General features: G+C 41.1%; 1 protein-coding gene across 5 annotated transcripts in view; it reads left to right on the top strand.

The window, feature by feature from the left end:
• The window catches only part of FOXO3 (forkhead box O3), a 122,830-nt gene that overhangs the window by 75,438 nt on the left and 23,907 nt on the right, over positions 1-23,485 (top strand). Inside the window, exon 1 of one of the 5 annotated variants that reach the window (XM_077902858.1) lies at positions 22,315-22,335. The exons of 3 other annotated variants lie outside the window; for them this stretch is intronic. The gene's annotated coding sequence lies outside the window, so the exon portion shown is untranslated. Of the gene's footprint in view, positions 1-22,314; positions 22,336-22,378; positions 22,511-23,485 lie in introns of those variants that run through there. One more of the 5 variants, XM_077902860.1, reaches the window with a different exon arrangement.

The following is a 23,485-nucleotide window of genomic DNA, read 5'->3' as shown; positions in this document are numbered from 1 at the left end:
CACATTCTCAAGATGAAGGAAGGTCACGTGTTTTGGGGCGTTAAGAGCATGATCTCTTTTTCTGTTCTGTGTTGTAAGTAGCTGTGGAGAGGGGAATGGCTAATGAATGGCTTTTGTCTACCTTTGTACAATTTTTTACTTTTCTTACACAGAAGTCAATTTGATTGTGACCTCTTAAAAGGAATATTAAGTTGAAGAATGTCATAGAGCTGAGAACCAATTTTCCAGAGCATCCATTGCCAACCTTCAATCTGGCTCAGTTACTCAGATTTTTATCACATATTTGCTAGTGGAGTTTTGATTGCTTCTAAACATTCATCAAGTATGTGGCTTCTTTGAGTTCCACTGGGAACTGTTTTTTTTTTTCTTTTTCTTAGGATGCAATGTGGGTTGTTCTGTGGGCCCTGGAGCTGGTCCACTGGAGTTCAATATGGGGTTTCACTTATTAGCTACCTTGGGGAAATTATTTAACTCCTCTGTGCAGTTTCCTCATCTGTAAAATGAGTTAATAGTGCAACCTGAAGCATGAAAAAAAAAAAGCCTGGCACAAAGCACATGATAAACTTTAGCAACTAACCATCATATATGTATGTGTAAATGTATTTGGAGATACAGTTCAGGTATTGAGTATGTGAAGGAGGATGGAGTTTTCTCTAGATGTCAAGAAGATACTATCTTGGGAAGTTAAAGGTGTTCAGAGAGAAGACTGAGCTGAAGACGGTGGGGAGTGGAAAGGTTCGCAGATGACCTCCCTGCCTCAAAGCCACTGGGAAAGGAAAGGCTCATGCTTAGACTCCTGGGCCTGAACCAAAGCTGGCATTCCTTTTTGCCTTATTGGATCCATTTGCTTAATGATTTAAGCTGTAATTCCTAGGGTGGTTGAAACCACCTAGGTCCCCCTTCTCCCTTTCTGGCTTGGCTTCTCTTAAAAAAAAGAAAGCTCCAGTAGAAAATAGACCTTTAAAAGTTGTACTTATATGGGATTTATTTCAGAGTGATTGGGGGGCCAGGAAGGGGATGAATGAGTGGGAGTTGGATGTAATTTATATATATGGATATAATAAGATTGGTCATGAGGCTAGATGATAAATACATAGGGGTTTATTATAACCTTTTAACTTTTGCATATGTTTGAAACTTTTATGAGAAAAAGTAAAAATTGAGTAAAAAATGCAAGTTACTTAGCTATAGTGTGATACCACTTATGTAAAGTTTTAAACCCTGCAAGGAATATACATTGTTTATGCATATATACTTATGTAGTAAAAATGTTAAAGTTTATAAAAATAACCTACTAATTTAAGAATAGTCATTGCCCATGAGGAGAGTGGAAGAGAAGTGGAATGAGCAGGGAACACATGGTGTGTTTCTCTAATATTTTATTTCTTACAAGTTATTTGAAGCAAATATGGCAAATACTAAGCTGGGTTAAAGTTGAGTAGTGGGTATGTGGATATGTGTCACATTCTGTATAATTTGTTTTTTGTGTTTAAAATCTATCACAATAAAAAGAATAACAAAATGCCATGATTCTATAGTAACTAGTGTTTTTAGATATGTCAGGAGCCAAGCTGTAGGAGGTATGAAGGGAGGGGTGCCTTCCCCTTCTGTGAGAGAGTCACATCCTGTCATGGCATTTCACTTGGCAGGGGTAATGAAATGGCCAGTTACTCCATACTGACCCTAATGGGAGTTGCATAATGGGAGAAGAGCCCTCATGGGTCAGGAGAGATGGTAGTAGGGGAGTCAGAAGTAAAGACAAGTTAGCTATGGCAGAGTTAGTGTTTTCTGGAACATGCTGACCTATTGCCTTCACCAGAAGGTTTGGGCTAAGTCATGGGGGATGAGTTGGTTATAATGACTCCAGTGTTCAGAGACAACAAGAAAAAGGGAGACTTTTTTTTTTTTTAAAGCATAGCTTTTGTGTATAATTTAATAATTGGTTCCCTTGATAAGGCTTACCAGAAAAAAGAAAGCGACTTCTACTACTGATTGGTTGTCCATGTGTAATCTCGTCAGCCTTCCCACACAAAGCGGGATTAAGCTGTGTCACCCCTCAGCTAGAGAGGCAAGCCCTCAGCTTGGGGAGTAAGAAGACCAATTGTTCTCTGGCCTGGCTTCATGGCTTGCTTCCAAAACGTGGCTAGTGCCTCTGTGCCTCCCAGCCTGAAGACTTGAAGGCTGGAGTGAGCCTTGTGCCTAGGTCCCATTTTGTGTGATTTAATATATTTATATATGTTGGGGGTAGTGAGCATATGAGTATGTACACATAAAATGTTAACTTGATCTCTTGGGGAATTGCAGATGTAAGATACTTCTTTGGTATTTTTATTCACGGGGATCATTGTTTCCTAGGCTTGAGAGACCTCATTTAACAGGGAGAAAGCATAAACCCCACATGCCTTGCAGGTGAAACATTCTGCTAATAGAGCGCACACCCTATATTGAGCCTGTGTGGGGCTGGGGAAAAGGGGTGCACGGGGCAGGAGACCAGGCATCCAGAGAGTGCTTCTTAGTATCCTAGAATTTGAGGAAGCCAGTGACTTGAAGACCAGCCCTGCCTTTCACCGCTATGTGTCCTGGAAGTGGCCTCCTCCTTTCAGTAGGGATGGGGGCCTCTAGGCATATGTTCTGGAAGTTTGTGAGGATGAGGATTGGAGTGAGCTCACCAGTTGGGAAGGGACCTTTGGTGTATGGCAAGTGTGAAGCCATAGGAAGTAAAGACCATGCGCACTGGCAGCCACTGAGGAAGCTCTGTTTCTGAGGGCACTCCATGTTCTGCACCTCTCTAGGCTTATTTGTATTTCCTGGAAGAATTTGAGAGGCTCTCAGACCCAGGCAGCTCTGCAGCTTCCTCCCATTGCACTGCCCATGTTTAAATCCCAGCTCTTCCCAGTGAGCAGCCTTGTAAAGGGATTGGAAGATCTTTTGATGTACAGGAAGGAACTGGGGAGAGGCGCAGATTTCTGCAGGGTGAGCGGGCTTCTGAGTGCTGGGCAGGGTTCGGTTACATTGCCTTTGGCCTTTACTGTAGTTTTCAGCTTTATGTGTTCCTTTATCATAGTTTTCCCCAAAGCTGGCAAAGAATAAAATTAATTGAGGCATTAAAAACATACACATATATGACTGAGAGGTTATTTTTCTGTTACCTATTTTCTGTCTTCCTTAATCGCTTGGCTACTTTAGCGCCACTTGGAAAAAAAAATTATATTTAAGCTTAATGAGTTCCATACGAACACGTGAATCAGTAGCTTCTTGAGGTGCTCTTGGGTCCAGTGACACAATATAGACCACAAAGTTAGCTAGAAACCAGCCTAGGAACTCGGCAGAGGGCTTTGTCCTGAAGTCTCATGTTGCTTGACCTTGTTATGGATTTAAAAGTGTCTAAATCTAGTGCTTCTTTCTCCAGAATAGCAGGGACAAAGTTGGTTAATAACAATGTTGTATTTAGCCTGTGAATGTTTTCATGGATGTATGGAAGTAAGATAGATAAGTTAAATCTGTATGGGTTTACCGTACCTATCAGATTCCTGGTAAAGATAGAGATGGTTTCTTTTCTAGAATTGTAGTTAGACTGTGTTTCCAGCAAGAATTTCCTTAGCATCTCTTTCTTTCCCCCTGTCTTTCTCCCCACGTGACAGTCAGCAGTGTATGTCCTTCCCTCTTGTCCTGGGCTCATCAGTCCCCAGCAGCTTTCTGGTTATCTTCTGCTATAGCTAATATTATCTTTATTAAAAATTTTCCCCTCACTTCTGTTGCATGATTATAATGTCCAAGTTTTCTGACATATTTCCTAAGATAGCCATTTATCAAAAAGAACATCCTGAAATCCTCATGAATGTTAATAAAAATTTAATTTGTTCAGTAAATATATGTCCAATGTCAAGTTGGGGAAACAGGACAGAAAATTATGTTTTCAAATTTGTAAAACAAATATGCTTAGAAGGAAAAAAATGAAAACAGAATATATCAAACTGTCAACAATGGTAAAGGCAGGGTAGTTGGAATTTGAGTAACCTTTTACTCTGTTTTTTTGAATTTTCAGTAATATGATATGTGTGCTTATATTTACCCACTCCCCCTAATCAATATGGCATTTTTAGGTGTGTGGGACTGTGGAGTATAAAGGAGTGTGGTGTAAGGGGAGTTGTTTTCAAATGCAGACCTAAGAGACCCCGGAAATCCCCAGAGGGGGCTGCAGGACCCTGAAGGAAGATGGCAGGGCTTTAGAAGGGGGGTTTGGGCCTTCTCTCCCCCCCCCCCTTTGACCAGACCATATCTACTATGATTTGTACTATATGTCAAGGTTTGACTAAGCTGGTATAGAGAAAAGAGTGAATCTTGGCATCAGAGCCAGGGAACCTGAGCGTGGGCCCTGGCCCAACCCTTAACCAGCAATGTGTGACTTTGTGCAGGTTGCTTCAGGTCTCTGGACTCTGATGTTCCCATGTTTGAAGTGATAGGTTAGGGTAAAGTAATGTCTGAAGGTCCCCTATAGCTCTGACATTTTAGGATTAAATTCAGATGATGTTAAAAAATAAATGACTCCGGGAAAAGAGGGCTATGATTCCCAGGCTCCTCCTGCTGCCCCCATCTGGAGGTTTTTAACTTGTGGTTTGTTTTCTGATAGGAGTATGTGGTTGGGACAAGGGGAGATAGGAGCCAGCACAATAATGTGCATTGCTGTTTTTAAAGATGACTTATTGGCTTAGATTAGAGGCCCAGGCTCTTTAGAAGTGGACAGTGATTTCTCTCATCCTAAAATTATGCCAAATCGACAGTAGGAAAGGAGCCAGAACAATGGCACCCTGTCCTGGCTAAGAGGTCTTGGGTGTCCATTTCCAGAATCTTTGCCCACTGCTGTGTCAGTGCTATCTAGATGGCCATAGATGGATGTGAGGAGGCTGTCCTGATATCCAGGTCTAAAACAGGAGACTTTTCCCATTAATAGACCAAGAGGAAGGGTAGTAGACCTCAGGGATCTGTCCTTTTTCCCTGGAGATGCCTGGAGCCCTGGCATCCAGAGCCCCATAGCTCCTCTAACCTGAGGATAGGGCATCCCCCTTTAGACCTTGCGTCTCACAGTTACAGCAGGTGAGGCCTGGATCCTGCTCCCTTTCATATGCAAAGCATGAAGTCTTCACCAGAATGCCTCTGGAGAAGGAAACGAGCACTCCATTGGTTGCTACACTAATTCACTCATTAGTTTTTTGATTTGGGGAAAAGCTTTCATCTTCTTGTACATAAAGTATGTGGTTTGTAGACAAAATCAAAAAGCTCAGTTAGTTGGTCACAAGTGCAATGGACTGAAATGAGAGCCAAATGAGATGGTTTTCTTACTATATTCTGCCTTCAGAAAGCATTTCCGGGGACAGAAAACCCTGCTTAAGCATGGGTGCAGCGACCCCAGGTGACAGCAACAACAGAGGCCCTTCAGAAAGGAGCAAGTGGAGCTGGACCTGTCTTGGGTGGGTTTGACTTTGCTCCCAGGTTGAGCTTAACACTCCTCCCCCAACCCCCACTCCAGAATCCAGCTACTGCAACAACTTAGGCACCTTCCTTTTCTATTTAACCTGAATAAGTGTGGACTACCTCTCCCTGAAAAATACAATCCATTTTAAGAGAACAGAACCTAGATGATCAGTATATTGAGGTCTTGGTCATTGGCATAAAACCATAGGCTTTACTTTCTGAATATATATTGAACACCACACTGCATGCATCAGACTGTGTCATTCACTCCAAGGTGCAGAAAGGTAGAAAACTTGCTTGTTGGTCTCCGTTTACAATCAACTCGGAAAGGCAGCATTAACCAGAAAAACCTACATCTGTGAAACTATTTCAACACTGCAAAGCACTGAGTGAGTATAAGACAGTTCTGCTTTTAAAAATGAGGTACCTGCTTCCAGATGCAGAGGGGCACAGCCGTGATTTGAATGGGATGGAGCCAGTCTTACTGCAAGTAGTTTTAAAAGTTGGAATGTGAAGGAAGTAACAGGCATGAGGAGGAGAGGCAGTGCTCCCGGAGAGACTCATGGAAGGAAGCAAGCAGTTTTCCTTGGAGAAGAAAGGTAGATATGATGTCATCATGTGATAATTGGGATTGAGGCTTTGAAAACACATGCAAGAGTGCAGAAAAGATTAGCTGTCGCACAGTAGGCATTAAGATAGAATATTTCAGGTGACATAATTTGGACAGCAATACACGTAGGCTGAATTGAAATGGAGGTACCCCTCCTCCTCACCCCTGCTCTCAAGGTAGCCATATGCTTCTGTGTTAGGACACTGAGTGCTTTCAGCAGCATACTAGACTTTTATGAACACTAAGCACATATTAAATAAATTCACAGGGAATACTTCATCAGTAACAGAAATGTCAGTATCTCATGTGGATATTGTTCCACTTATTCTGACGTCTAAAATTTTTTTATCCATTTTCAGTTGTGTAAACTTTTTAGCATCCATTATATAACATGTTTAGGACATTTTTTTAATTTGGGTTTTTTGATCTTGCACAATTTCATATGTATAATTAGAAGATAGGGAATTTGAGTTATTAATCACACAGCTCATTAATACTTTCCAGACTTCCTTTCTACTACCTTGAATTATTTTACCATTTCATGCTAGGTTTTTCTACAAAGTTGATGGATGAGTGAATGGGAATTCATTCGTAAGTTCATTTAACAAGTATCTATTTGACCCTTCTATGCTGTTAACTGATTAGAAACAAAATTCAACGTTTTAGTGAGATGGGATTGTTTTAGCTCATTTTGGTTTCCCTGTGATGCCTTTGAATTTAAGGTATTGATTTAATTTATTTTAAAATATTTCATCATTAACAGCAAAAACCAAAAATTCCTACTAATGGTATTAAAAGAGCTCTGTAAATGCTTTGAAAGCAATGGATTTTGGTACATTTAGCACATTGAATTTTAGTGAGTTGATCTGCTTCCCTCACCTAAAGCCCTAAAGAACCTCCATGGCTCCACTAAGTAGTTTGAGTGTCAGTGTTAGTTGATCTCTCATGTCTCTTCCCATTCCAGAATTCTGCTTCATCTTCCCTGTGCCATTTTTCTTCTGCATTAAATAAGGTAATAACATTTAACTTAGCAACTGACAGAGTTATGATGACTACTTGATATAGATGTGAGGTGTAATTCCCCTTAACCCATTTTTGGGCCTTTTTTCCCCCTTTAGTGGCCTGATTGTCCCATAGGAGACAGGATGGAACATGGGAACCGGGGAGTACAGAGGCAACCCTTAAAATCCAGGTATCAGGTATGCGAGGGACAACCTCAAGTATGGTGTGTGCAGTAGGGCTTAGAGCTGTCCACCCCCTTTTCAGAAGTTACCCTACAATCAATATCCCTCTTGTGTTTTGCTTGTAAAGGATAAACTTTTTAGTGGGGTTGGGGGGGAACCTTTGTACTTTGAATATAGTTGCCATTCTTTGTATTAAGACCTGTCTACACAGGTGGGATAGCTGGAAAGGCATTCTGTGCGGGATTGAGGAAGAAGAATGCAAGAAGACAGAAAACCTGAAATACTAAGCCCTAATAATTCAGGTTTTAGGTGGGGTTTTTTTTTTTTTATTGTCTCCACATTTTTCTGATTGCTCGATTATTAGAATAAGCATGTGTTACTTTGATAATCAAAGGAAAGTTAAAGACTGAAAACAAAAGTTCAGCAACTTTTACCCAATTTGAGGCTAGCAAATAGCAAAAATTTTGAAAAATTAGAATAATTTGTGTATGGCAGTCTAAATTACTGCACCCTAAATTACTGTTCTCACTAGGGTGAGAATTTTAACCCTTAACATGCATCATTTTGGACAATTGCTAGAAAACTCAAGGATAGGATTGCCTGACTCCCCTCCCGCTGAGTAGCATGCAGCCTCTTTAGTGGTCCCAGAAAGCTAATCCATCCCCAGCTACTGCAACTTCAGTTTTTGTTATTGCTGTAGTTTGTTTCTAATCCTTTGCATACAGAGTGAGCTCATTTCTAAGAATCTAAACATAATGTGGATTTCACATGATAAGTACAGGCCTAAGCTTCCCAGCTAAAGAATTTCTCCGTGCTCTCTACTTCCTAATCCAAAGAGACCAACTTATTAAATGTTAAATATATTTTACATATTGGTAAAACATTTGGTAATATATGGGAAGCTTTACTTCAGGAGGAATTGGGTTTCACCCTGGTTCTTATGCAGTGCTGTTCTATAGCAGATGACTTCATTTTTTTTTTTTGTTTATTCTTACAATTTTATTGTATAAACAATAAATTCTTTACCCTGGGCAAGCTTGACCTGTATGGACTTAGTGTACATTAAACTGGCTGAAGGCAGAAAGGACAGGCAGGGTGGGGGAATGGGAAGGCTCAGAGAGGCCACGCAGGGACCATAGCTTACTTTCGTTACTGGTTTGCACCATTGAGGTTGCCTCGGAAACTAGCACTCCCCTCTCAAGTACCTAAAAACTATTCCAGGTGGAAGTGAAGGCCATGGGATTGCTGGGTTTTGAAAACAAGATGAGCAGACCTCAGAAGAAATGCACAGCTGCTCTGTTTTGTTTTGTGTTTGTTATGGAATGAAAAGCTGTTCCACGGCAATCCGTCACTTTCTTCTCATTGCTCCATTTTCCTTCCTGCCTAAACCATGTAAGGAAAGGACACATGGCCAGAACGATGCCGTGTGTTTTGCTTTGCTTTGTTCCTGCCCAGCCTTGGCAGTGGAGCCCACAGACTAAAAGTAACACTGTTCAGAGCTGAACTGCAGAGAACTGAGTCCATGGGGCAGGAGCCATAACAGCTGACCTCAGTGTGGAGTGCAGCAGTATGTGCCCCTTAGGTCATCTCTAGGTTGAAATTATTTTCAGAAATCTCTCACTGATGAATGGTGGAAAAGCAAGTTGGAAGTTGCCATAGTGTGTGTTCTGGGATGTACCAGCCCTTAAACAGTAATTATTTTCTCCAGATGAAAGGACAATCCCATGGCTATTGCACCAGTAAAATCTGCCTGTAGAATCTTCTTACCTCATCTCATGATCTCTTCTAGGAAAGTCCTGTGTGTCACTCAAAGGCCAGGACAATGCCAGTCCCTGCCTGTAGGCCCTGGATCCTATTCCCTCACCCCCTGAGGCCTCCATTATATGGTGTTAAGCTCTGGAGCTAGACCTCTTGAGTTCCAGTCCTGAATCCTTCACTCGTATCCTGTGGTCTTGGCAAGTTTTCCTCAAGCTTCAATTTTCTCATCTGTGAAATGAAGGATAATGTTACCCCCATTGTTAGAATAATGCTTAGTACATAATAAGCACTCAATAAATGTTAGCTTTTTTGTTATGATTTGTGATTCCTTGCTGGCATCTTCCCAGTTTCTGCCACTAGCACTCAGTCACCAGTGATAACTTCTTTGTTGCCAAAGCTCAGGGACACTCATCTCCTCCTCTTTTTACATTTTTCACTGGTGACTTCTCTCTCCTTTTAGAAGTACTATGTTCTTATGGCCATGATTACCACCGTCCCCTCCTGTGTAGTGGCTCCTCTTCTCTTTTGTTTGGTCCTTATCTTGACATGACCTCATGTTGCATGATTTCAAAGAAAACTCAGATTTGTCTTCTCCCTTTTTCCCTCTAGGTGAACTCATCCATTCCGATGACTTTTGTTACTTGGTTGCTCATTCTCCAGGTCTTAGGTCTTTCTTGACTTTCCAGTTTAAGTCTTAGATCCATCCAAACCACCCATTATTTTCTCTCATGTTACCCTGTTGTTTTTCTTCAGAGTACTTTTTACAGTTTGTAATTATGTATGTATTTGTTCATTGTAATTAATGTCTGTCCCTCACTTCCAGCTTCACCCCACAAAATTATGAGACCAAGGACTCTGTTCACTTGTTCTTATATACCTGGTACATAGAAGGACCTCAGTAAACAGCTGTTTGAATACTGTGTATGTATGGGAAGCCCCTCTGCTTCTTCCCCCATGGCTCCAGCCCTGGCAGTTCTGATGAGACTGGGGAGAGGCTAAGCCTTTGTTGTTATTCTTTCTACTCTGTGCCAATGTAGATCTACCCCTGTGTCAGAGGAAGTCTGTCATTGGAATTGTGTCATTTCCTTTAGAAGCCTCAAAGTTAATGATCAGAAGACTAAAAGAAGCACCAGGTGCTAGTTCTTGGGAAGCAATTAGGATGGAACATCCTGGGTGGTTTGCTGAAATCCCTAAGCAAAAGGAATTCAGGACTTGATGCAGAGCATTTATACCTGACGACAAAATATTAATGAGCTAACATTAACATCACTTTCCAAAATTAGCTGTTAGTTCATCAAACATTTGTGACTTGTAGGATTTTTCCCCCTTTTTAACATTTCCTTTGGTGTGGTTTTAAGTTTAGTGAAAGAACATTTGTGCCCAGTCCTGTGTGAGGAGTTTCATGGGAGACACCAAAGGAGTTGGTGCTCCTGGCCCAGTGGCCTTACACTTCGGCAAGGATGTTGGTGCCATAGGGGCCATTTCAGAACCAAGACTTTACAGGTTTATTTATCACATGCCAGAAGTGGAGTCAGTAGCATAACAAGAGGTTAAGAGGTGTCAAGAGGACAGCTGAACTCTGAAATAAACCCATTTTATTCCACAGAGGCTTAGAGAACAACTATGTTGTATTTATCAGTAAAAAATTAATATATCCATTACTAAGTAACCCCCTTTCCTCTGAGTAAATGGCCCATCTTCTCTTCTTCTCCTGGGGATGGCCTTGTCACTAATAGTCAGTGACTATAACCCAGCAGGTACATACCTAACTAGAAATATTTAGGACTGTTTCCCTGGTATGTTCTTTCTTATATTTTGACAGAATTGGGCAGCGTAGTTAAATATTCCTAGTGCTGCACTGCTTACTAGGCCTACATAGACACAGTTTTTAGTATCTAGATTTTAGACATGAAAAATTGAGATAGTCGAATGGTATCTTAATGTAATAGTTTTTATTCTTGTATAGTGTTCATTATTCAGAATATTGGAATGGCTTTCTGACAGATTTCTTCATTTGCTCATTTCCTGATTTTTGAAAATTCATTTTAGGGAAGGATAACTAACCACAATTTGGTTCAGTGGGAATATAGAATTATTTTTAATACTCTTACTGGATGCTATCCCACATTGTCCAGATATGAGGCCATTGGTTTCCTTATTGGATAGCATTTTTATTTTTTAGAATTGATGTTCTGGGCTTGAGTGGAAAACTGATACGTCACTATGCCTGCCTTACTTTCTTCTCATATCTTGTTGCTCCAGAGTCAGAAGAGTGTAAACCTTTGTACAAGTTATGACATTGTGGTATATTTTATATATTCTTTGCTCACTGGCTGTTGATATTATTTCTGATAGTTTTGTGAAAATTGTTGCTGGCTCAGTGGCCCAGGCATATTCCCATGATTGGTAGAAGTAGCTTTTTAAGGCCATAGGTCTCTCTCAGCCATTTTTCCCACAACTCATTTTTATGTATCATGGCTCCCAAAATGCTTTTCTCTTGATATCCAGGTTGACTTAAAACAAGTTTTAAGAGCCTCATGATAATACACCTCTTTATTCACTCAACTCAAATGTGTTGAGTCCCTATTCTCAGTGGTCTCCACATCAAAGCTTCTTTGGGGCCAGGAGGATCACTAATCGCCCTATCAACCTTGTAACATCGAGGATGACAGTGTCCAGCACATACACAGTCATTCATTGAAAAGCACTATCAAAGTGCCTGATGACATGTACATCAAGGTAGATGGGAGACTGGCACAGAAAAGCCTTTCTTGCTAAGTGTGTGTGTCTATTGCATTATTTACTTGATGTGTTTAGGAATAGGAACCTCTAATTACCATTATTAATACTTGGAATTTTGTAATCAACTATTTTTATCAATATATGCAGAAGTTGAGAGAAAGAGAAAACACATGGATAACACATGTAGAAGGGCATATCAGTAAGATTCCTAAAAATAGAATTTTTGGGTTTATCAATTAGGATTAGGTATGGGCTATGTATAACAGAAAACTCAAATTTAATAGTGAATTATTTTCATGTAAAAGAAGTCTAGGACTGTTAGAGTAATGCTAAGAAGTGATTGAGGATTTGTCTCTGAGATTCCGTTCCGTCGTTGCAGGTGGTTTTCATTCTCAAGGTCCCCTCATGGTTCATCTAGATGTAGATGGAAAAAAGAAGTGCAGAACAAAAGGGACTATGTCTTATCTGAGTCAGCTACTTTTAAACAGTGTTCCTGAAAGTTCTGTAGGACTCCCACTTATATGTCATAGGCTAGAACTGTCGTGAGGCCACACCTTACTGCAAGGAAGGGTGGAGAATTTAGTCTCTCTTCTTCTGGACAGTCATGTGCCCAGCTACAAATCAGCCTTCTGTTAATAAGAAAGAAGAATTGAATGGCCTGTTCCACTAAGTCTGAGGTTATGTACATTTTTAATATCAGTAGGTATCAATATTTTTTTGAAGTTTGCATTTGGTTAATACTTTTGCCAGTTAATCCAAATGTTTATTTGAATTAAATAAACATTTTTCAAAAAATCCTGAAACAGTTAAAAAAAATCCTGAATCGTGATTAAAAATAAAATGTTATCTTCTCCTGTATTTGAATCACATTGTCCATTGGAGGCATGAGTAGGATTTCTAATAAAACAAATAATGTCCACATTATAAACTTCTAATTGCTTCTGAAGTTTAAGGCCAACAGCTTAGTTTTTTACAATCTGATACTTTATTTACTATGACTTTCAATGCTGAACGTAGATTTCTTTGGAGATGAAGAACCTGGGAAAAGAGAGTCTATTTCTTTAAAGCTGGACTTCCTGGATTGTATTGCAGGTGCTAACTTTATTCAGTGCAGTTTAATTCAAAAGAGAAAATAAAAGAGGAGTTCATTTCAAGAAATGAGAGTCTTTCATATATCAGGCATCTTTAGCAGTAATAAGAAGTAGTTGTGCATTCTTTTGCAATTTAACACTTCCTAGTTGCCTTCTTATATAAATGCATATGAGTTATTCATGTTTTTATGCACCTTTTCCTTCCAAGAAATATTTTAATAATCATCACTAAACATAATACTGCATAAAAGAACTGCCAAGAAGAAAGAAAAGCCAGAAGGCTTTTTTAGTGTCCGAGTGGTATCTAAATTTTAAACTTTTATTTTTTTCTATTTTTAGACCTCATATATAGATTGAGATAGACAAAATAAAACCTGTTTTACTATAGTAAGAATACCACACTGTAAGCTTAAATTGCTGTTTTTTTAAATGATGGGTTTTGCCAAGTTCTTTTGGCAGCTACTCTAGGCTGAAAGTACTAGAAATTGATTACTTGCAAGTTGTTGCTAATAGTTTCCTTTTTTATGCAGCCCTTGTCACCCAGCCCAAGCTGGGGTCCCTGTAAAATGTCAGTATCTGCGGTAACTGGGGGAGTTGGGGGGTGAGGAACCTGTTGCCCAAGTAGAGTGAGTTGGCTCTAATTTACTCCTGGATGTCTGCATTCTTTTCCACGTCTGTCCACAAATAGCGTCACAGCAAATTAATGTAATTTTCTGATGGATGTAAAGAGTAACCAAAGAAAGCTTGTTGTGTTTGGTGGCCAAAATACCACACAGTGCGAGCCGAGTAAAACTGCTGGCCCATGTTATAGCACTCTAATTGATAATTATTTCTCAAAGAGCACATTATTTGGCCGTGTGGCAACAATTCAGTATTATTCCAGAGGCAATGGACGTGTAGGTGCATGTGAACACTGTAGTAAATATATGCTTCCTTTTGCCAAGAATGGAAGTAGGTTATCCAAGAGGAAAGGGTAGGGAAAAGAAAATATCAATTTCCTATGTACCAGAACAGGCCTGGCTTAAATCAGTTAGTTAAACTGTAGAGCATGAAATCTTGTAAAGTTTTTGTATTTTGTAGTAGAGGCTTCTGGTTTATATTTAATAAGCTAGAAAATTAACTCTCTTCTGGAAACTTGGAGAAAATATATAAATATATATATGCATGTGTTTGCTTTTGGTTCACGGCACTGCCTAGTTCATCTTCCTTTCTACAGGTCTTAAAGCTGCTAAATACTTTCAGAGAAATGAAAAAAATGGATATGGGAGAGCTAAAATGGCAAGAGGAGGGAATCCTGGGTTTTTACACGTGTAACCTGTTAGAACAACAAAGTCACTGTTGGAAGGAGAAAGGCCCGAAAGCGTTTTCATCAGGATTAAATTTGGGGCAGCCCGTAGACAAGTATAGGGGACTAAGAAGCTCCTTCCTCCCAAGAATGGCCCAGGCCTCCAAAATGGAGATCTGGACCCTGTGGAAACTCAACAGATGTTACCTAGAGGACTGCCATGCGATGGGGCAGTCTGTTGTCAGGGAGATGGGGAGAGTGGACATAACATGATCTGCTCTCGTGTTTGGCTGAGAAAGGCAAGAAGAGAAACCAAAAACTGCTACCCACTCAGCTCTGCCCTTCACAAGCAAACAGCAGCATCAAGCAACAGCTGAAAAAGATGGTGACCTGATGCAGATGAAACACTGCAAAGTGACTGTGTTTGGGGAGCTGCCCTTTTATTAATAGCTTGTTTTCATAAAGCCTTATGGGTCCTCAGCAGAGCCGGATTAGAATATTCAAAATGCTGAATCTACGCATGTCTGCCTCCCCTTCCTGTGACTTCATTTTCCTTCTTCATCCCCTTGTCTTGTGTTCCTTCTCATTTACTTAGGCGTAGAGAAGAAGGTTAGCTAGAGATGAATTGCCAAGTTGCATCTTTTGCATTTGACCCCACTAGCTGTGAGACTCTTAGGTCCAAGGCAAAGGAATCAATTACAGACGGCACAGCAAACAGCACAAGCAGCAGCAGATTTTGCATCAGTTTCCTCTTTGTCCCCAAGTCCCATAGGAGTGACACAGATGGGCCCACATTTATGCCTCTGCAATGTGGTGCGTTTCTGTTAACAGGAGGAGAACCCTGAGTTTAGGATCCTTTATCTTTTATAATGGGCAGTAAGTGTATCTGTACATTACTCTGGAGGGAGATGCTATCCTAGAAATATAATCCAGAAGAGAAGACCATTAGTACTTCACTTGCAAGACATGCAGAAACACCAGAGACCTTTGGAGAATTGTCTCTCAACTTGGATTTATTAACCCTACAAGAGGCTTGTGTGACTTCTCTTTCTGTCCACAAATAAACATCAGGACTCGGCTGTCTTTCTTACTTGGAAAGGCTCTTGAGATCATGGCTGTTTGAAAGAACCTGATGAACTTTCTGGAGAAAGCTAACACAGGGTGATATTGCTCCAGATAATGCCTCAGAGAGTTAGAAGTGTACTATTTGAAGGTACCTTTGAACCTGAAAATAGCTCAGCAACACATCTGTCCTTGTGTATTTTTCTTCCTTTGTCTTGATTTGAGGGGATTAATCGCAGAGGCCCCTGTATGTACGATGATTTGTTATGCTTTAGGGGAATATCTAGTATCTGATCATTCTGTGAGCTCACACACACATTTCCTATTAGCAGATGAACAACCTGACTAAGGGGAAAGAGTTGGATACTTCAGGGAGCCCAGTGATGGGTTCCTGGAAGTTCAGGAGAAAATCTGTGTACTAAACTTACCAAGTCAGACTCAGCGAAAAAAGCAGGTAAAAGGCCAGGGGTCCTGTGTCCTCAAGAATGGCCTTGGAATCACAGACCGCTGGTATGCAGGGACCAGTGAACCCTGGAGCCCTGTGACACCTGCTGGGTGAGGAGTGGGCTCACCCCCTAACTCTCCACCATACTGAGATAGACATATTTTATGTGTTTATCCTTGCCAGTTAATATTATCCCTGCTGCCCTTTGGATGATAGATACTGTACTACTGATGCTCCTGTTGCCAGTTTCTAAAGTGCTTTTGAGCTCACCTGCACACACAAAGTAGATTAGAGCTGAGTACATATTAATACAAAAGAACTGCATTCCTATCATGGCCTTTAGAAAAACTGTGACTTATCCCATGTACATTCAGCCTTTTTAATTCATTATGGTTAGGAGAGTGGTGCTATTACTCACTTGTACATTTAGGAAGAACATCCTAGATTTTAAGTTAAAAATGCATGGGTATCTAAATGTTTTTTCCTCCAGAACAGTGGCATGAGTGCCTGATTCCTTAGTTGAGGAAAGTGTTCTCTCTGTATTTGATCATTTTATGTGGACTTTTGGGCTGTGTGGTGCTCATCTATATGTGTAATTGGCACCCAGAAGTGCCCTGGAATGAATAGTTGATTCACTTGGCATTTAGCAATATCATTACATTGGTCATCAGCCACTTTTGCACCCTGTGGTTTTAAACAAGAAGAAATCTTGCAAAACCAGTACAGCGAAATGCTGCACATGCAGGTGAGGTTACAGGGTAGAGAAAGCAGTTCCTCAGGAGGCTTCATTTTTAGCTGAATTGCATTAGGGTGTAGAAGGAGAAAAGAAGGGTACTGTAGGCCTAAGTCATTTTTCAGAATTGACTGCTTGCTTTTTATTCCTATAAAGAGAAAGTCCATCAGTTGTTTTCTTTGCAGTAGCCAACAGAGATATTCTGCTATGTGGCATTTATGTTTTTGTCTTCTGCTTTTAACCAGTATCATCTTGAGTTTTTGATGACTGTTAGAATAATTAACACTGACATCTGGAATAGAGCCTGCTTCCAAATGGATACACGCTTGTCTGTTTTGTAAATCCTAGGCCAAACTTTTTCCTTCCCTAGCTGAAAAATGTGCCTCTATCCCTCCCAGTCTTTCCAGGGTGTGGGCTCTGCTTAGCTGTGTGACTGTGCCCACACGCTGGCATATATTTCAGAGCCACCCAGAAGAAATCAGTTGCCCTCGAAATAACGAGACAAAAAAGAATGGCTTTTCTGAGCCATAACATCTGAAGAGCTGGAAACAGTTGTGTTTGTATGCGTGATGCTAAAGCCAGTGAATTTCATGTGAAGGAAGGGATTGTAAACTAAGAACAGAAAAGCCGTTTTCCTGGATTTCAGATGACAAACTCTCAAGCTGTTTAACTCACCCACTTAGCACCTCCACAGCCATCCCTTTAATGTGCTTGCATGCATTGTCAGTGATTTCTGTTTCTGCAGGTTTTGTTGCCAGAAGACAAATAATAAAATAGTGTGCATATACAACCTGAAAGCAATGTTCTACTAGTTTTTGATTGAGGTTAAACAGAAGCATTCTGATCATGCTGTCCGTTGGCAGGCAAAAAGCATTTTTTAAAATTCACATAGATTTAAAGAAAGCTAATCTTTTCTGGCTCTGTAATAAACTAATTATATGTTTAAAATAGTACAGAGCTGAGTCCCTGTTTCAGATTAAGCCTCCTAATAGCAAGGTCAGGACAAAGCAGACGTTTGCCTGGCTTTGCCCGATGTCTCTGGCTTGAGGACCCATAGTATGGTGCCAGCCGTTTGAAGGCCGGGATACGTCTGCCAAGGATAGCCAGGTAGTACTGACCTGACTCACCGGTTAATATTCTCTGAGTACAGAAGCCACCTGACACATCACTGAGGAAGGCCTGGGTATTTAATAGCATATTAAGACGTGGCAGTAATCACGTTTGGTTGTTCTCTAAGAGTGGTGATCCCAGGTCAGGTTAGGACATGCCAGTAGTGTCTCTTTTGGGGTGTATCTGAGGAAAAAGGTGTCACTTCTAAAGATGATCTGATTTCAACAAGGCTCGCTTCATGGCTAGTCATTTTTCCACTCTTTCTCTTGCTTTTGTAATCCTAGGGATCATGTGCAGAGGCTTAGACATGGGTACATGTAAATCAATAACATAGATTTTTTTTTTTTGTTCTTACATGTTCCTTGGTCACTAGTTAGTGATGCCTCTCTCCATAGGCACTTCAGTGACATCAGAGGGAAACACATAGAACAGTGGCGAGAGCTTCACTTTGGAGTTAGCCTCGGGCTTGATTACCAGCACCACCACCTACCAGACAAGTTACTTAACTTTTCTGTACCTCAGTTTCCACCTGACAGGCTTGTCGTGAAAATAAAATGAGATTAGATTTGTCAAGCACAGAGCATTGGTCCTGGTAGATATCAAGTACATTAAATTCTTTCAGATTGCGGGTGAAATAGACTCTATTTTGGATTTTTATTGTTCTTGTTTTTCTTTGAATGTGCCTTGGAGGAGATTTAGTACCAGAGTGTGTTATCTGTGATTTTGAGTGTACCTCTGAGGGCTCTGGGCCAACTTCATTACCAAGTAATGAGGCTCCAAAGCATCCCAAGACAGGTAAGGAGTCCGCTCTTCTCCCTAGATGGACAGGGGACTTTTGTGCCAAGCCCTTGCTTTACCAGGTAGCTCACATACTGTCATTTTGCTCTTCTTAGCATCTCTTATTATAGAAAACCTTAAGTCTACTAATTAGACTATCGTCTTGTTTTTGGAAATTGGATTGTATAATTGAAGTTAATACTCAAGGGAGAGACTTGCTACTTCACATTTCACAATGGATGCTTACTTCCATCTTCACTCACTTGAGGATTGTTCATGGAGCTTATTATGTTTTATAACATTTCAAAGTATAATTCACATTTATTTTGTGACTTCTGCTCCCTTCCCACCAATTCATTAATTAAACAAACATTTTTTCAGCACCTACTATGTACCAGGCCCCGTGCTAGATGCTAAAGCTATAATATGGTGACAGGTTGTACAGAGTTTGATACGTGTTGGGGGAGACAGACCTCTATTCCTCAGATTGTAAAATAAGGCAGACTGAGGTTGGATTGGTAGATGTGTAGATGGGGTAGGTGGGTGGATGGATGGGTTGGTGGGAGATACTCCCCAGGTTTGTGCCCTGCACTTCATCCCTTCAATTGATGTGGTAAGGTATTATACCTTAAGGCTGGGGGATTGGAGTTTATCTCAGCTTGGAGTCCACTTGGTAGCTGAGTTCAGGTACTCCCCTGCATCTTTGGTCCTTTGTTTCTTTCACTATGAGTTAAGGCTGCTTGTTACTAGATGGGTTTCACAGTCCTCTCCATTTTCCCTAGTTTACTTTTTACTGAACTTTCTGCTCTGATCACTTATATGATGCCATGAAAGTGATTAAACTCTCTAATGTATTCCTGAATTATGGTCATGTATTTCCATTGCCCTTTTATTTTATTTACAGCCACAATAAATTTTCAAACTGGAAAAATTTACAACCTTATTTTTTTTTAAATCTAAATGAAAATTATGTTAATAGTAAAACTATTTCTGTTCTACTTTGTTCTACTTGGCAGTCTGTTCTGCAGCTTCATGGCCTTTAACCCTCTGAAGCATCCATTCCATGTGGCTAGTCATGCATGGTCTTACCAGGGAATTTACATAGCATGTGCTTACTGAGCCCCTCATAGGAAAGGGAAATGGATTGAGTAACATCGGGGAAGAAGTTTGGAGGAAGAGAGCAGGGGCTGCCAAATGCTGTAACTTTAACCTGCTTTCTGGGGACTATCATTCTGTTGACTGCATACCTTGAGGTCCTTCTCCCTCAGTCTGAGGATAGGCAGGGGGTTGGAAGTAGGAGGGTTTGTGGGGAGGGGCAGGGTGCTGCAGGGAGTGGGTGTGGGCAGAGGTTTCAAGGCTGCCAGGGTTCTTTGTGCCGGAAGTGCAGGTTTGGCTGTAAGGAATGGAATGTTCCCTCTTGCCCTCCAAGAACAGAAACAGCTGTGGAAGAGCTTGAGAAGAAGATTACTAAGTGAAAAAAAAAATTAATATGAAAATAAAACCCACATAGAAAACCCAGCAAAACTGCAGTGGAGTGGTAGCCATCTTTTTCATGCTCTTCAAGAGAAATTTCTTCTTATCACTGGGGGGGCAGGACAGATAGTCTGCCCAGCCCTTCCTCTTCTAAGAGAGCCTCATGTATCTCACTTACTTTGCTTAGAGAATGGGTTCATTATGCTATTTATTAGACGAGTGTTATAATTTTATTTATTTATTTTTTAAGATTTATTTGCAAGAGAGAGCATGAGCACACAGGGAGAAGGAGAAGCAGCCTGATGCGGGGCTTGATGTGGGGCTCCGTCCCAGGACCCTGAGATCATGACCTGAGCCGAAGGCAGATGCTTAAGGGACTCAGCCACCCAGACGCCCCTATTTTATTTCTTCTAAAGAGATACCAGAACCTGTCACTTACCGCATGAAAACTTGAAACAAATGTTAGTTTTCAAAGAGATCTCTGTGGGTAGAGGATTATTGTTAGCAAATTTAACGGAAATCTTGTTTCTAGCTGGAAATTTAATCCTTCAGCCAAGTTCCTGACAATATTTATTTTAGAACATCATCTTTTTAAAATAAGTCCCTTAATGGTTTAAACTTAGTGTTTTAGACAAGAGAAAGAATAGAGCTAGCCTGGAACTTGTCTTACACATCAGGGTTGATTGTGCAATCCTTTATGTGAATGTTTATTTAAGTTTTCTTCTCAGTCTGAAAGGCTTGCTTGGCTATTACAGCTGGTATTCCATATTGTCAGAAATAATAATTGTTTCTGATTTCAAGTCTGTTTTGTGCTATCATACTTTCTGTACTGGCTTTTGAGCAAGTTAGCCCCAAAGAAGATAAAATCTAGTGGAAGAAGATAAGCCAGCTAAAACCTAGACTCTACTGGTATCTAACAGGAAGGACCAGCTTCACATTTCTCCCTCAGATGGTGGCACTGCTTGGCTTTTTGCACCGAATGTAATGCTGTAGTGTCTTTGCACAGTTGAGGAATGAGAAGGAATGAGAAACAGGAGTATGTGGTTGTTATTTTTGAGGCTGAATATGTCCTCAGGGAAGTTCATTAAGTAATACTTTGCTGTATTCTTAACAGTGGGAGCTAATAAGTACCTCAGGATTAGGGTATGGCAAAAAAAAAAAAAAAAAAAGGATTAGGGTATGGCTTTTTCAGTAGTAATTTTTACCCAATCTATCTTTTTGGCATTTTGCTTGAAGGATAGTCTGTGAAAGAGATTGTATGGGATTGCGATTGCATGCTAATTCAGGGAGGCTCCTGAAAATTATAGGGATCAGTTACTGTTCCAGGTCATCCTTTCTTCAGCCTACGTCAATCCTTAGGTTTGTGCATGTCCACATAACCCTCTTTTTTGTTCCATACCTGTTGGTGCTGGGTGGACAAGTGACACAGGACAGAATGAGATGACTGCCCACAAGACAGTGCAAGGTCCAGGACCCTTCATCCTTTCCCTTGCCTTTTTTTTTTTTTTTTTTTTTAATCTGGATCCCAGTGGCCTGAGTACTTGCTCTGTTTTACTCTGCACATATAATCCTGGCCTGAATCTGTAGCCCCGGCTCCTGCCCTTATTTTCTAAATAGGAGGAACTTGGACTTAGACAACATCAACTGTGCTGTACTACTAGATCCAGGAAGACTAGGGACCATTAGATTGGACTTAGAGTCTCAGTCAGTGGAAGGGTAAGGGGGAAATTCCAGTGATTCTCAGCTCTAATTGCACATTAGAATAATCTGGCCTCTACCCAGGCCTTACCCACACCAATTGAATCAAGATCTCTAGGAGTGAGGCAGGAGTATGTAAAGCCTCCCCAGGTGATTCTAATGGGCAGTCTGGGGGAGGAATTAATACTTAAGAGAAGTCAGGGCCTTGTCCAGAGAACTGCCTTTAAAAGAGCCTGTCATTATAAATCAAAGACAGCTTCCCAGGCCCTCTCCTGAAGCTATATCTTCGCATTACTCTGCAGTGGCACACAGCCCCCTGGGTCTCCTCGTGATTTGTGGTTTGCATTGGGCTTTTCACGTGACCTCTATCATCGACTGCTCAGGAGATGCATATATTAGAATTCCGGCATTTGGCAGCCTCATCCTGAAGTGTCATTGCCCACAAGTCAAAGCAGTGAGACCTACTTGAAATGCTGGTCCCGTGTGCAAGGTAGTTGAGTACTGTGTCTAAAGGCAATCCTTTGCAGATTGTCCCCATTGAAATCCCTTGGAAGGACCAGGTGGATGCCTGCAATCTGCCTGGTGGGAAGCAGTGGGTCTGGCTTAGGAGCTGACAGCCATGACCCTCATTTTTCTGCTTTTGAGATAGCACAAAAAAAAGAGGGAGAGGGAGGGGTTGTCTTAAAAAAAAAAAAGAAGAAGAAGAAGAGTGGGCAGGGGCCTTTAAGAGTTAAATTACACAACTCCCTTTTTATTTTTAAAGTCAGTGGATTCCTTGTTGCCGTTGCTGAGAAAGATAAATTGATACCACATGTTGCTTCCAGACAAAACCCTCTCTGTGTTCCAGGGGAAGCACATGCAGCTGGTGTCTGGGTTAGTGGACAGTCTCCACAAGGTAAACACGGGTTGGAAAGGGGCTGGAGTGGACACAGGGCAGCAACAGTTAGGAAATTACCAGTCACTCCTGACTGACATGGCACCTTTGAAATACTTTTAAGAGTTTGAAATCTTTTCCTGGAAGGAGCCACCCTCTCACCTTTTGGCTTAAATTATACGATGCTCGGAAAACAGTAAGTGAACGTTTGTGATGTCACTGCTTCCGTATGTGGGATCTGACAGTTGAGAGCCTCTTTGTGCTTGGCACTCCACTGGGTACTTTGCATGCGTAATTTCATTTAACCTTCCCGAAGATCCTAGAGTTAGGCAGAGAGGGTAATTTTATCCTCATTTCATGAAAGAGGCATGCGAGGTTAACTCAATTGCCCAAGGTCACTGGACAAATGTCAGAGCCAGGTTTCCAGCCTGGACCCGACTGATACCAAAGCTTGTAATCTCCCTTCAGCATCCCACTGTCCTCCGCCCCCCGCCCGCCCGCCCCGGCCACCTTACATTGTATGTGTGAATTATCCGGGTTGTAAGTGGAGAATCCTTGTTCATTTCAGGCAGCTTCTCTCTGACGCCTGATCTACTCTGCTGCGGGTCCGTCTGTCTTCACAACCCAACCCGTTGGCATATTTGTAGTGACCGTGTGCACTTTAATATTAGCAATAAATGTATCTTACAGTAGAAAATCGTCTTTCAGGATAGCAAGGAAAATAATTAACAGATTCTGATAAGTACAGTCATTTTTATGCTAATTTCTTCGAGGAGGCCCTAGCAAAGAAATCTCTAGGCTGTGGTCCCCCATCAACAGGACTGTGAAGTGTGAGTTCCCTCATGCTACCTCCTTCATACACCTTCTGTACATACTTCCTTGAAGGATTAGGCCACTAAATGCAGCTGCGGTCGGTCGCACAGAACACAGAGTTGCCGGTTCTGTTACTATTTGACTGTATCTGAAGCATTTCTGCCTGGTACAGGGCTTGCTTGCCTCAGTGTAAGTCATTTTGTGAAAAAGCATTGACAGAAAATGGGATGAAGAGTGTTCTTATCTCTGCTCTCTCTTCAGACACGTTGTGTTAGAGATGCTTCAAGGATTTTCTAAATCTTTGGGCCAGGTTGGAGAAAAACTGGGTGTATTTGTCCCTGACACTAAAGTTTCTTCT

Source organism: Canis aureus, chromosome 7, assembly GCF_053574225.1.
Source record: "Canis aureus isolate CA01 chromosome 7, VMU_Caureus_v.1.0, whole genome shotgun sequence".
Lineage (NCBI taxonomy): Eukaryota > Metazoa > Chordata > Mammalia > Carnivora > Canidae > Canis > Canis aureus.
The sequence above is the reverse complement of the archived record's forward strand: the minus strand, read 5'-3'. Positions and strand labels throughout refer to the sequence as shown.